This window comes from Pan paniscus, chromosome 13 (genome assembly GCF_029289425.2).
Source record: "Pan paniscus chromosome 13, NHGRI_mPanPan1-v2.0_pri, whole genome shotgun sequence".
NCBI lineage: Eukaryota > Metazoa > Chordata > Mammalia > Primates > Hominidae > Pan > Pan paniscus.
Window position 1 is genome coordinate 141,249,936 of NC_073262.2, and position 12,332 is coordinate 141,262,267.

A 12,332-nucleotide genomic window follows, 5' to 3' on the forward strand; every position below is an offset into this window, starting at 1 on the left:
TTCATCAGCACATGGAACATCCTCCGAGACAGACCATATAATAGGCCACAAAACAACTCTCAGTATATTTAAGGAAATTGAAATTATATCAAGTACTCTCTCAGACCACAGTGGAATAAAACTGAAAATCAACTCCAAAGGAACCTTCAAAACCATGCAAATACACGGAAATTAAGTAACCTGCTCCTGAATGATCACTGGGTCAACAATGAAATCAAGATGGAAATTAAAAAATTCTTTGAGCTGAATAATAGTGACACAACCTATCAAAACCTCTTGGACACAGCAAAGACGATACTAAGAGGAAAGTTCCTTAAATGCCTTAAATGCCTTCATTAAAAAGTCTGAAAGAGCACAAATAAACAATTTAAGGTCATGCCTCAAGGAACTAGAGGAACAAGAACAAACCAAACAAACTCAGCAGAAGAAAGGAAATAATCAAGATCAGAGCATAACTAAATGAAGTTGAAACAAACAAACAAAAAACAATACAAAAGATAAATGAAACAAAAAGCTGGTTCTTTGAAAAGATAAAATAAAATTGATAGACCATTAGCAAGATTAACCAAGAAAAGAAGAGAGTAGATCCAAATAAGCTCAATTAGAAATGAAACGGTCAAGGCTTCTATGAACACCTTTATGCACATAAACTGGAAGCCTAGAGGAGGTGGATAAATTCCTGGAAAGATACAACCCTCCTAGCTTAAATCAGGAAGAATTAGAAACCCTGAGCTTTCTAGTTCTAGAAATTCTAATTCTTGTCCTAGCCAGAGCATTCAGACAAGAGAAAGCCAGAGCATTCAGACAAGAGAAAGAAATAAAGGGCATCCAAACTGGTAAGGAGGAAGTCAAACTGTTGCTGTTTGTTGATGATATGACCGTATATCTAGAACACCCTAAAGTGTCCTCCACAAAGCTCTTAGAACTGATAAATGAATTCAGCAAAGTTTCAGGATACAAAATTAATGTATACAAATCAGGAGCTCTGCTATACACCAACAGTGACCAAGCTGAGAATGAAATCAAGGACTCAACCCCTCTTACAATAGCTGTTAAAAAATACTTAGGAATATACCTTACCAAGGAGGTGAAAGACCTCTACAAGGAAAACTACAAAACACTGCTGAAAGAAATCATAGATGACACAAACAAATGGAAACACATCAAATGCTTATGGATGGGTAGAATAAATATTGTGAAAATGACCATACTGCCAAAAGCAATCTATGATTTAATGCAATTTCCATCAAAATACCACCATCATTCTTCACAGAACTAGAAATAAAACAATTATAAAGTTCATATGGAACCAAAAAAGAGCCTGCATAGCCAAAGCAAGACTAAGCAAAAAAAACAAATCTGGAGGCATCACATTACCTGATTTCAAACTATACTCTAAGGCTATAGTCACCAAAACAGTATGGTACTAGTATTAAAAATAGACACATAGACCAATGGAACAGAATAGAGAACCCAGAAATAAACCCAAATACTTACAGCCAACTGATCTTCAAAAAAGCAAACATAAAGTGGGGAAAGGACACTCTATTCAACAAATGGTGCTGGGATAATTGGCAAGCCACACATAGAAGAATGAAACTGGATCCTCATCTTTCACTTTATACAAAAATTAACTCAAATGGATTAAGAACTTAAATTTAAGACCTGAAACTATAAAAATTCTAGAAGATAACGTCAGAAAACCTTTCTAGATATTGGCTTAGGCAAAGATTTCATGAGCAAGAATCCAAAAGCAAACACAACAAAAAGATAAATAGGTGGGACTTAATTAAACTAAAAACCTTTTTCACTGCAAAAGGAACCAGACAGCAGAGTAAACAAACAACCCACAGAGTGGGAGAAAATCTTTCCAATCTATACATGCAACAAAGGACTAATAGCCAGAATCTACAAGGAATGCAAACAAAATAGCAAGAAAAAAACAAACAATCCCATCAAAAATTGGGCTAAGGACATGGACAGACAGTTCTCCAGAGAAGATATACAAATGGCCAACAAACATATGAAAAAATGCTCAACATCACTAATGACCAGGGAAATGGAAATCATAACCACAATATGATACCACCTTACCCCCACAAGAATGGCCATAATAAAAAAAATAATAGATGTTTGTGTGGATGCAGTGAAAAGGAAACACTACTATACTGCTGGTGATAATGTAAACTAGTACAACCATTATAGAAAACAGTGTAGAGATTTCTTAAATAACTAAAAGTAGAACTACCATTTGATCCAACAGTCCTACTACTGGGCATCTACCCAGAGAAAAAGAAGCCATTATACAAAAAAGACACATGCATATACATGTTTATAGCAGCACAATTTGCAATTGCAAAAATATGGAACCAGCCCAAATGCCCATTAATCAACAGGTGGATAAAGAAACTCTGATATATATATGTGTGTGTGTGTATATGTATATATGTATGTATGTGTATATATATATATATATATATATACACCCACAAAGGAATATTACTCAGCCGTAAAAAGAAATGAATTAATGGCATTCACAGCAACCTGGATGAGATTGGGGATGATTATTCTAAGTGAAGTAACTCAGGTATGGAAAACCAAACATCGTATGTTCTCACTCATCAGTGGGAGCTAAGCTATGAGGTTGCAAAGGCATAAGAATGTTATGATGGACTTTGGAGACTCGGGGAGAAAGAGTGGGCAGGGGGTGAGGGATAAAAGGCTACAAATTGGGTTCAGTGTATGCTGCTTGGGTGATGGGTGCACCAAAATCTCACAAATCAACACTAAAGAACTTACGTAACCAAATACCACCTGTTCCCCAAAAACCTATGGAAATAAAAAATAAGAAAAAATAAATTAAAAGAAAACGTGGTAAACTCTAAAAATGGGAAGGAAGGAAATAGGTATGAGCAGAAATTAGTGAAATGTAAAACTAAGATACATGGAGAAGACCCATGCAACCAAGAGCTGATTCTGGAAAACATTAGCAGTACAGACAATTTTCTGCCTACATTTTTCAATGATGAGAGAGGTAAGCAGTGAATAAACAAATGCAAAGACAGGAATTAAAAACAACAAAGACATAAGCATGTTTTTTAAAAAGATGCTACTTGTGGATAACCATGAAAATGTATAACAAAATTGCCAATTTTCTAGAAAAATACAAATTACCAAAACTGACTTAAGAGGAAGTAGAAAACCTGCATACACTCATTAACAAAATTGAATCAAATAGTTAAAAACCTACTGGCAAAATTCCTTCCAGGCCCAGAGAGCTTAGAGATGGGTTCTACCAAATATTCAAGGAATAGATAATCTCAATTTATATAATCTGTTCCAGAGAATAGACAAAGAAAATATTTGCTACTTCAATTGATATGCGTGTATACCTTGATGCCAAAATTAGACCGATGGTAAAATGAGAAGCTACAATTATTGGTAAAAGGCACTCATGAAAGTAAATGCAAAAGGCTTAAATTATTAACCAATGGAGTCCAGCAATGTATATATAGAAAATACATCATGATAAAGTTATCAGTCACTTATCAAAATCAAGTTCTGTAGTCTTTCATAAAAAGCCCAATTTCAGTGGCACAATTCACCACAATGCCATGCTCATTCACTACCAGAACAATTGTCACTTGGTTCAGTTCAGCCTCACAGCTAGGTGACAAAAGGGAAAAACATCAGCAATTTGCCCTTAGTACACATTCACCAGACTGAACAAGTCAAGGATCCCTTAGGGTCATGAAGGCGGGCATAAGAGCCTCACAGCCTGTGGTGTTCTTGGATACACATTCATCCCAGCCTTCTGGTCTGTCCTTGGTCCAGCTCCTGCCTGTGCTCACCTGAACGTGTAAAGATCCCACCTGAACACACCTGAGCTCTTAAACTTCAACCTTACACATACTTCAGGTCATGTCAGGCTTCTGCTCTTGGTCTCCTGTTTCTATCTTCTTCAAAAAATTATTATTCTGTTTTTTTTCTGCTAGAGAATTAATGTTCATTTTGTTCACTGAAGAAATGTTGGAACATAAGGAAAAGAAAACCTCCCCTTGATCTTATCACAGAGAGACAACCACTAGTAACATATACTTACATATACCCATGTATAACATATAACATTATAAAATATATTCTATATTTATTCTTCATATAGTATAATACATAATATAATGTGTTCTGTTTATTCTTTCTGTTAAGGTAGAAAATATCTTTGCAGGCTGGGTGCAGTGGCTCACTGCAATCCTGTAATCCCAGCACTTTGGGAGGCCAAGGTGGGCGGATCATGAGGTCAGATCAAGACCATCCTAGCTAACATGGTGAAACCTCGTCTGTACTAAAAATACAAAAAATTAGCCAGGCGTGGTGGCATGTGCCTTTAGTCCCAGCCACTCGGGAGGCTGAGGCAGGAGAATCGCTTGAACCTGGGAGGCAAAGGTTGCAGTGAGCCAAGATCACACCACTGCGCTCCAGCCTGGGTGACAGAGAGAGACTCCGTCTCAAAAAAAAAAAAAAAAAAAAAAAAATATATATATATATATATATGTATGTGCATATCTAGAACTGTATGTATACTATATATTTATACAAATTTAGAATTGTGCAAACATAGTTTATCGACATTTTTCTGAGTAAATAATATAACATGAATACTTCTTCAAGAAACCCTGCCCCCGCAGCTCCAGTGCTGGGGGCCAGGGTTCCATTGTATCACATCGCGATTGTATCCTTCCCTTGTCCCACCAGGCTGGGGCAGGCACTTTTGTTATCCTGTAGCTTCAAAGCTTTGTAGCCAAAGAGTCAGGATCACTCTTCTTGAGTCTGATGTCTGGCACTTCCAGGTCCCCATCCTGCCAGAACACCAGATTCCTGTGCAGAGACCTACACACCTGCTGCTCACCCAGTCTCTGGAGTTTTCTCCAGTGAATGGCGCTCCTGCAGGATTGGTGTGTGTGCTGTCTGTCCACGCGTCCTGGTTTGCGTGACACCAGATGGATCTACCCAGCTCCTGCCCCCACTTCCTCACAATCACTGCTCAAATGTCCATCTCATCACAGTGGTCCTACCTGACCACCTGATGTACAATATCTGATGCAAAATGATGAAAAAGTATTTTCCCCAGCCTCTGTACTGGTAATCCCTATCAGCCTTATTCTACTCAAATTTTACATGTACTTATCAAAACCTCTCATGGACTTTATCTGTGTCTCTGTGTTTCTATGTATTCAATTGTGTCTCTGAATCTGATGACATAACTTTTTATCTTGGTGCCTATCCATCTATCTGTGCATCTATCCATATCCATCTGCATCCACCCCACCCGTCTATCCACCCATTCACTCATTTACCCATACATCTATTCACCTACCCATTCATCTATCCACATCCACCCCACCCATCCATCCACCCATTCACTCATCTACCCACACATCCATTCACCCATTCACACATCTACTCACACATCCATCCACTTATCCACCCATTCACTCATCTACCCACACATCTGTTCACCTATCCATCCATCCATATCCATCTGCCTCTACCTCCACTCATCCATTCACCCCTCCACCCAACCACCCACACAACCATCTACCCATTCACCCATCTACCCACACATCCATCCATGTATTTATCCATCTATCCATATCCATCCATCCACCTACCCACCCATCCACCCATTCACTCATCTACCCACCCATCCTTCTACCCATTCATCAATTCACTCATCTACTCACCTATCCATATCTGTCCATCTAGCCATATCCACCCACTCATCTACCCTTTCACCTATCCATTCATTTACTTACCTGTCTATTCACCTATCCATGCATTTATCCATCCACATCTACCCACCCATCCGTCCACCCATCCATCCACTCATTCACTCATCTACTCACCCACCCACCCACCTATCCCTCCATCTATTCATATCCATTCACATCTACCTACCCACCCCCCACCTACCCATCCACCCATTCATTCATCTACCCCCATCCATCCACTTATCCATGTATCTGTCTCACTACTGTTGAATTCCAACACTTAGTACAGTGCTTGACATATATTTGGCAAATATTTGTTATAGACAAATAAATACTAAGCTTATCTTTCTTATTTTCTCTGTTACCTAAAACAAAGTTCTTAGTGCCAATGTGATTTTAACATCCAAACAAATATGGGCACTGAGGTCACATGGTATTACCTGGTCAGAATGTACCTATCCTTGTGGCCCAGGATGTGTAGAGGGTCTTTGGGTTTCTGGAGACTTGCTGCTCTGGAAGCGTTGCGGAACAGGGTGGCAGGGATCAGTCCAATTCTGCTTCTTGTCCTGGGTCACACTCCTAGTGGTCCTTGTCATCACCCCTGGCTGCCTAGGACCCATTCTGGCTGCTGCACCTTGGAGGCCCTCCGCATCTGTCCCTTAAGCGCATCCCATGACCTTTGCTGCAGGGCCATGCAGCCCCCAGAGCTCCCCCAAATGGTGAGTCACTGGCTTGCAATCGAGTACTCCTCTGCTGGCCTCCACAGGCCTGGGGGACCCTGGTGTCTTTGGTGGCACAGTCACTCTGAGGAAGGCCTCTTTGCATAGATGCTGCTGGGCTTACAGAGGATGTGGCCACTGATGCCAGTTAGCATGCGAGGGCACTTTCTTCAGGGGCTTCCAAGCGGGAAGGCAGGCAGAAGCCCCCATCTTTGGTATTCCCCTTGCCAACACACCCGTCTTCATGCTGGAGTTTCAGCCCACCCGATGCCCACCCGTTTCCTTTGCTTTTCTCTTCCTTCTCTTACCTGCACTTCTCCTCAGAGGACAGGGTAGTTCTCTTGCGTCTCCAGGTGGGATATAGTCTGCCTTAGGCACAGCTGTTTTGAAACTCCATGGACTTGCCTCCTGAGTTCTGAAGGAGGAAATTAATTCGGGAAGTTTCTTTTCTGTCTCAACAAAATCTTGCTTTCTTTCTGCAGATACAAAATTCCCGTATTTCAAGTAGGAGATGAATATTCTATCTTTTAAAAATATCCCCCGCTATGATAATCCTAATCTCTCGCCCTTCCTCCCCAGGGCAGGAAGAAGTCAGATGTCTGGACAGGCAAGAGAAGGAAGCATGCGAATGCATTTCCCCGGATTTCATCCTTGTCACAGCTGTGGATGAGTCTTCGACCCTGGGAAATGCATTTGAGTGCCCCCGCAGTCCATAAGCCTTGGTGTGACAGAAGGAATTTGTTCATACTTTTCATTTCTTCTGGCAGCTTATTGAGCTCTCATTTTTATAATTTTTCAGTTAGTAAATTGTATCATTGGCAAAAAAAATAATTACTACCTCCTTTCCAATACATTATCTCCTATTTTCTTTTCTTTTCTAACTGCTGTAGGAAGCAAAATTCCAGAAGAATATTTAATAACAACAGTGGAGGTAGCTTTGTTTTATTTCTTACTATAATGGGAATAGCTCTACTGCTTCATCATTAATTAAGATGTTGGCTAATGAATTAAATAATAAAAAGGTTTTATTTTTCTCCACTCACAAAGTGAATGGTGGCATGTATCTTAATAGCATCTCGGGCAGATTCCTCAACTTCCTGGTCAGTTGGTTATTAAAATCCACAGTTTGTATCTTCAGCCTCCTCTTGCCCTATTAAAGTTCCCTGCATCCTTCCCGCCAACCTCCCCTTGCTGTGACCTGAGGGTCTTGAAGTGAGGAGGGGCTTGGTCTGATGTTCTACTCTTCTGCCCCACCCCCTTCTTCCTGGAATGCCCACGGGGCAGCATGTCTGTCTTCTCCTCCCTTGCCAAAGTTTAACCTCTATGCTCTGCAGGGTATGGGGGAAAGGGACAGCAAGGTGTAGATGTTGCTTTTCTAACCAGACATCCGACTACAATCTGCTCTTTCGCTTGGTTGCAGCTCTGATCACATTAGTCACTGATATCCTGTGTAGCAGGCGAACAAATGGCTCTTTTGCCTTGCTGGGTATTTGCAAGTTCTTGGGTGCCTCTGGGGCCAACCTGCTGCAATATTCTCTGACATGGGAGCCACATCTCTGGCTTGGTGTCTTCGTAGGTTTGCAAGATTTAGTAAATAAAATACAGGATACCTAGTTACATTTCAATGTCAGATAAATGATTAATAATTTTTTTTTTCTTTGAGACAGAGTCTCACTCTGTTGCCCAGGCTGGAGTGCAGTGGCGCAATCTCAGCTCACTGCAACCTCTGCTGCCCAGGTTCAAGTGATTCTCCTGCCTCAGCCTCCCAGGTAGGTGGGATTACAGGTACAAGCCACTGCTCCCGGCTAATTTTTGTATTTTTAGTAGAGATGGGGTTTCACCATCTTGGCCAGGCTGGTCTTCAACTTCTGACCTCGTGATCCACCTGCCTTTGCCTCCCAAAGTGTTGGGATTACAGGCGTGAGCCACCGCGCCTGGGCAATAATTTTTTAGTGTATGTCCCATGCAATATTTGGGACATACTTCTAGTCAAAAAAATTATTTATTATTTACCTGAGATTCAAATCTAACTGGTGTCCTGTATTTAATCTGACAAGCCCATCTTTTTTTAACCCCTCTTTCCAGCAAGCTTCCCTCTGGGTGAGCTCTGGCAAGGTGGTTCTTGACCTAGGAGGTGCGTTTTCTTGCTGCATGACCCACCTCAACTCTCTTGCATGGCTAGCTTTCTGGTTATGTTCTTCTCCTTCTTAGATATGAGCAGACCTGACCATCACATTCCAAGCAGCAGTGGAACCGGGTAATAACATGTGATCTTCCTTGCTTGTAGGCAACCCCAATCTTGGAGTGTGTGTGTGTGTGTGTGTGTGTGTGTACATATACAATGAATAGTGCATACTGAGTATTATGAAAAGCCTTTTGGCATCTATTGAGATGATCATGTGGTTTTTATCCTTTTTTCAAGTGACAAGATTTATATTCATACATGTCTTATATTGCATTCCTGGAATAATCTTTACTTGGTGATGGTGTATTTTTTCCTTTATAGAGCACTGGTCTTCCTTCCCTAGTTTTTAATAGAGGAATTTGCTATATATATTTATAAAAAAGAACTCTAGATAAATAATTATGCTTGGTTCTAAAATGAATTGTAAAAATTTCCATTTATTTCATTATTAATTTATTTTTTTCACTATTCTTCAAAAGACTTCATTTGGTGCACTGGTCCTGTGTTATTTGAAAACTTAAAATAATTTGCCAGTGAGATCATCTTCATGAGGTACCTTTTTTAGAGGCAGACTTTTTTGTCTCTCAACTTCTCCCTTCATCATTATTCTAGCCAAATTGTTGGAGAGAGGACAGCTCCTTTCATGGGCTCCAGTCCCATGAGCACCAGGCTATTGTTCCTTTTCAATCCTCCCTTGCTATATGAGTCTGTTTTTACTCTGCTGATAAAGACATACCCCAGACTAGTTAATTTATACAGAAAAAAGTGTTTAATGGACTTACAGTTCCACATGGCTGAGGAAGCCTCACACTCACGGCAGAAGGCAAGGAGGAGCAATCACATCTTACATGGAGGGCAGCAGGCAAAGAGAGAGCTTGTGCAGGGAAACTCCCCCTTATAAAACCATCAGGTCTTGTGAGACTTATTTACTATCATGAGAACAGCATGGGAAAGACCTGCCCCTATGATTCGGTTACCTCCCACTGGGTCCCTCCCATAACATGTGGGAATTCAAGATAAGATTTGGGTGGGGACACAGCCAAAACATATCACTTGTTCTTGATTCTCTGTGGAGGCAGAGGAGGGCTCTGGCCTGTGGTTAGGGAGATGACAGTGTTGTCCATTTCTCTTGCTAATTTTTGCCTGGCTCCAAGTACTGGGTTTTTTTCCTTTTCCTTCCCTTTTTCTTCCCGGTTAGTGTGAGGTGACAGTTCAAGTGACAGTACCCTCAGCAGGGTGCCTCAGAGCTAGCCGTGGGTGGTGGGTGGCATGGGTGGTGTTAGGAAGCCCTTTTGGCCTTAAAGTTGGTTGCCCTAATTGGTGTATCAGTATTGAGATTGATATTCTACTTGACATCTGCCTGTCTTCTGTGTCTTATTTTTTTTCTTGGTTCTGAACTCAGGAGGGAAATAATAGTGTGTTTATTAAGCCCCTAAATCTTTCAAATCATCTCCTTTCTTTTTTGTTTTTTGAGATGGAGTCTCGCCCTGTTGGCCAGGCTGGAGTGCAATGGCACCATCTCAGCTCACTGCAACCTCGGCCTCCTGGGTTCAAATGATTCTCTTGCCTCAGCCTCCCAAGTAGCTGGGATTACAGGCACCTGCCACTACACTCAGCTATTTTTTTTGTATTTTTAGTAGAGACAGGGTTTCACCATGTTGGCCAGGCTGGTCTTGAACTCCTGACCTCGTGATCCACCTGCTTCGGCCTCCCAAAGTGCTGGGATTACAGATGTGAGCCACTGTACCCAGCCCAAATCGTCTCCTTTTAACAACCAATGTTGGTAATTTTTTAGAGAACCTTCTGCATTGAGATTCTGTTTTCCAGATACAGTAGTGTGAGGTGACTATAACATTGTTTATATTTTAAGATCTCCTCCATATCATTTATATCTCTGTGATAAACCCCAATGGTGTGTATTTGCTTTTTCTTTATTTTCTGCATAATTAGGCTTCTCAGTGGTTTCCTTATTGTCTTTTCAAAGAACCAGCTCTTAGAATTATTAATTTTACTTTTTCTCTTCACTCATTCACTGTTTCCTGTTTTCCATCTTTCTTCATTCTTTTTGTATATCCTACATGTTTTCCTCAAAGGCATTTTGATGCCTTTTTTTCTAGCTCCTTGATTTGGAGACTTCTTTCATTCACTTTTATGCTAATTATTTAACATCTACCTGGTAAGATTTAGGAAATAACTAAATTAGATAATCTGTATACAGTGTTTAGCACTGTGCTCAGAACATAGTAAATACTCCATAGATAGTGGCTACTAATAAACATGACAATAAGAACAAACAAAATATTTTAAGACTTGTTTTTTTTTCTGAATACAGTTTTGAGCCCATTTCATACACTCTAATGTGTAGTATTATAATTACTTTCTTAATAATTTGCATTTGTGATGGCTTTTTTATCAAATATTTATTTGTCAACTATTTATGTAGTCATATATATATTGTTCTCAAGAGGTTGTATTTTTTGGGTATAACTTTTAAATTATTCATAATTTTATTAATTAATATTTGGTAATATACAATTTTCTTTTAAATCTACAGAGGTATAATTCATTGTTTGGTATATGGTATATTTTTGTGAATGTTCCATGAGTTTGAAAAAGTAATATGTATTCCATCTTTAAAAGGTACAAATCGTAATATATCTATTAAAGCAGCTTTCTTAATTCATATTATTTAGATACTCAGTATCCTTATTAAAGATCTGCTTCTTGACTTTAAGATGTGCAATAGTGTCTGCCACTAAAATTCTGTTTTTCTTTTTCTTTTTTCTTTTTTTTTTTTGAGACAGAGTCTTGCTCTGTTGCCCAGGCTAGAGTGCAGTCACATGATCTCTGCTCACTGCAACCTCTGCCTCCTGGGTTCAAGCAATTCTTATGCCTCAGCCACCTGAGGAGCTGGGATTACAGGCATGCACTACCATGTCCAGCTAATCTTTGTATTTTTAGTAGAGATGGGGTTTCACCATGTTGGCCAGGCTGGTCTCAAACTCCTGACCTCAGGTGACCCACCCGCCTCGGCTTCCCAAAGTGCTGGGATTACAGGTGACTAAAATTATGTTTTTGTCAGTTTCTCCTTATGTTCTGAGGAGTTTACATTTTAAATATTTTAACATTATGTTATTTGGCACAGAAGTATTTATGGCTATCATATTATATTGTATTCTAACTTTTGTCAGTTTTAATCATATATGATACATTTGGTCCTTCCTCTGCCATCTGGTTATATTTTTATAAATGTATTTATAATTTATGTATAGACTTACAAATTACACCATACAAATTATTTTACAATTTTATTTTTAAAATAACTTGTTTCCTTGTGACAGAATACAAATTTATCAGAGACATTATAAAATGTAATGAACAAAAAAGAGAAAATATAATTTTCCAATGTTCTCTTAATCCGTCGCTAACTTTGTAATTTCTTTGTTGAAGTTTTTCATAGCTATGTAATGTATAGTTTTATGTATAAGAATGAAATTTCAATGTAATATGGTTTTCTAGTCTTTGTTTTTCATTGAATGTGTAAAGACTTGCATTCTTCAGCTTGTAAGTTAAACTAACTCCTAGTGAAAACAGCTCCCAATCAACATTAAAATTTTGCGTCACTTGACCAACAGGACCTAATGGATATCTGCAGAATAC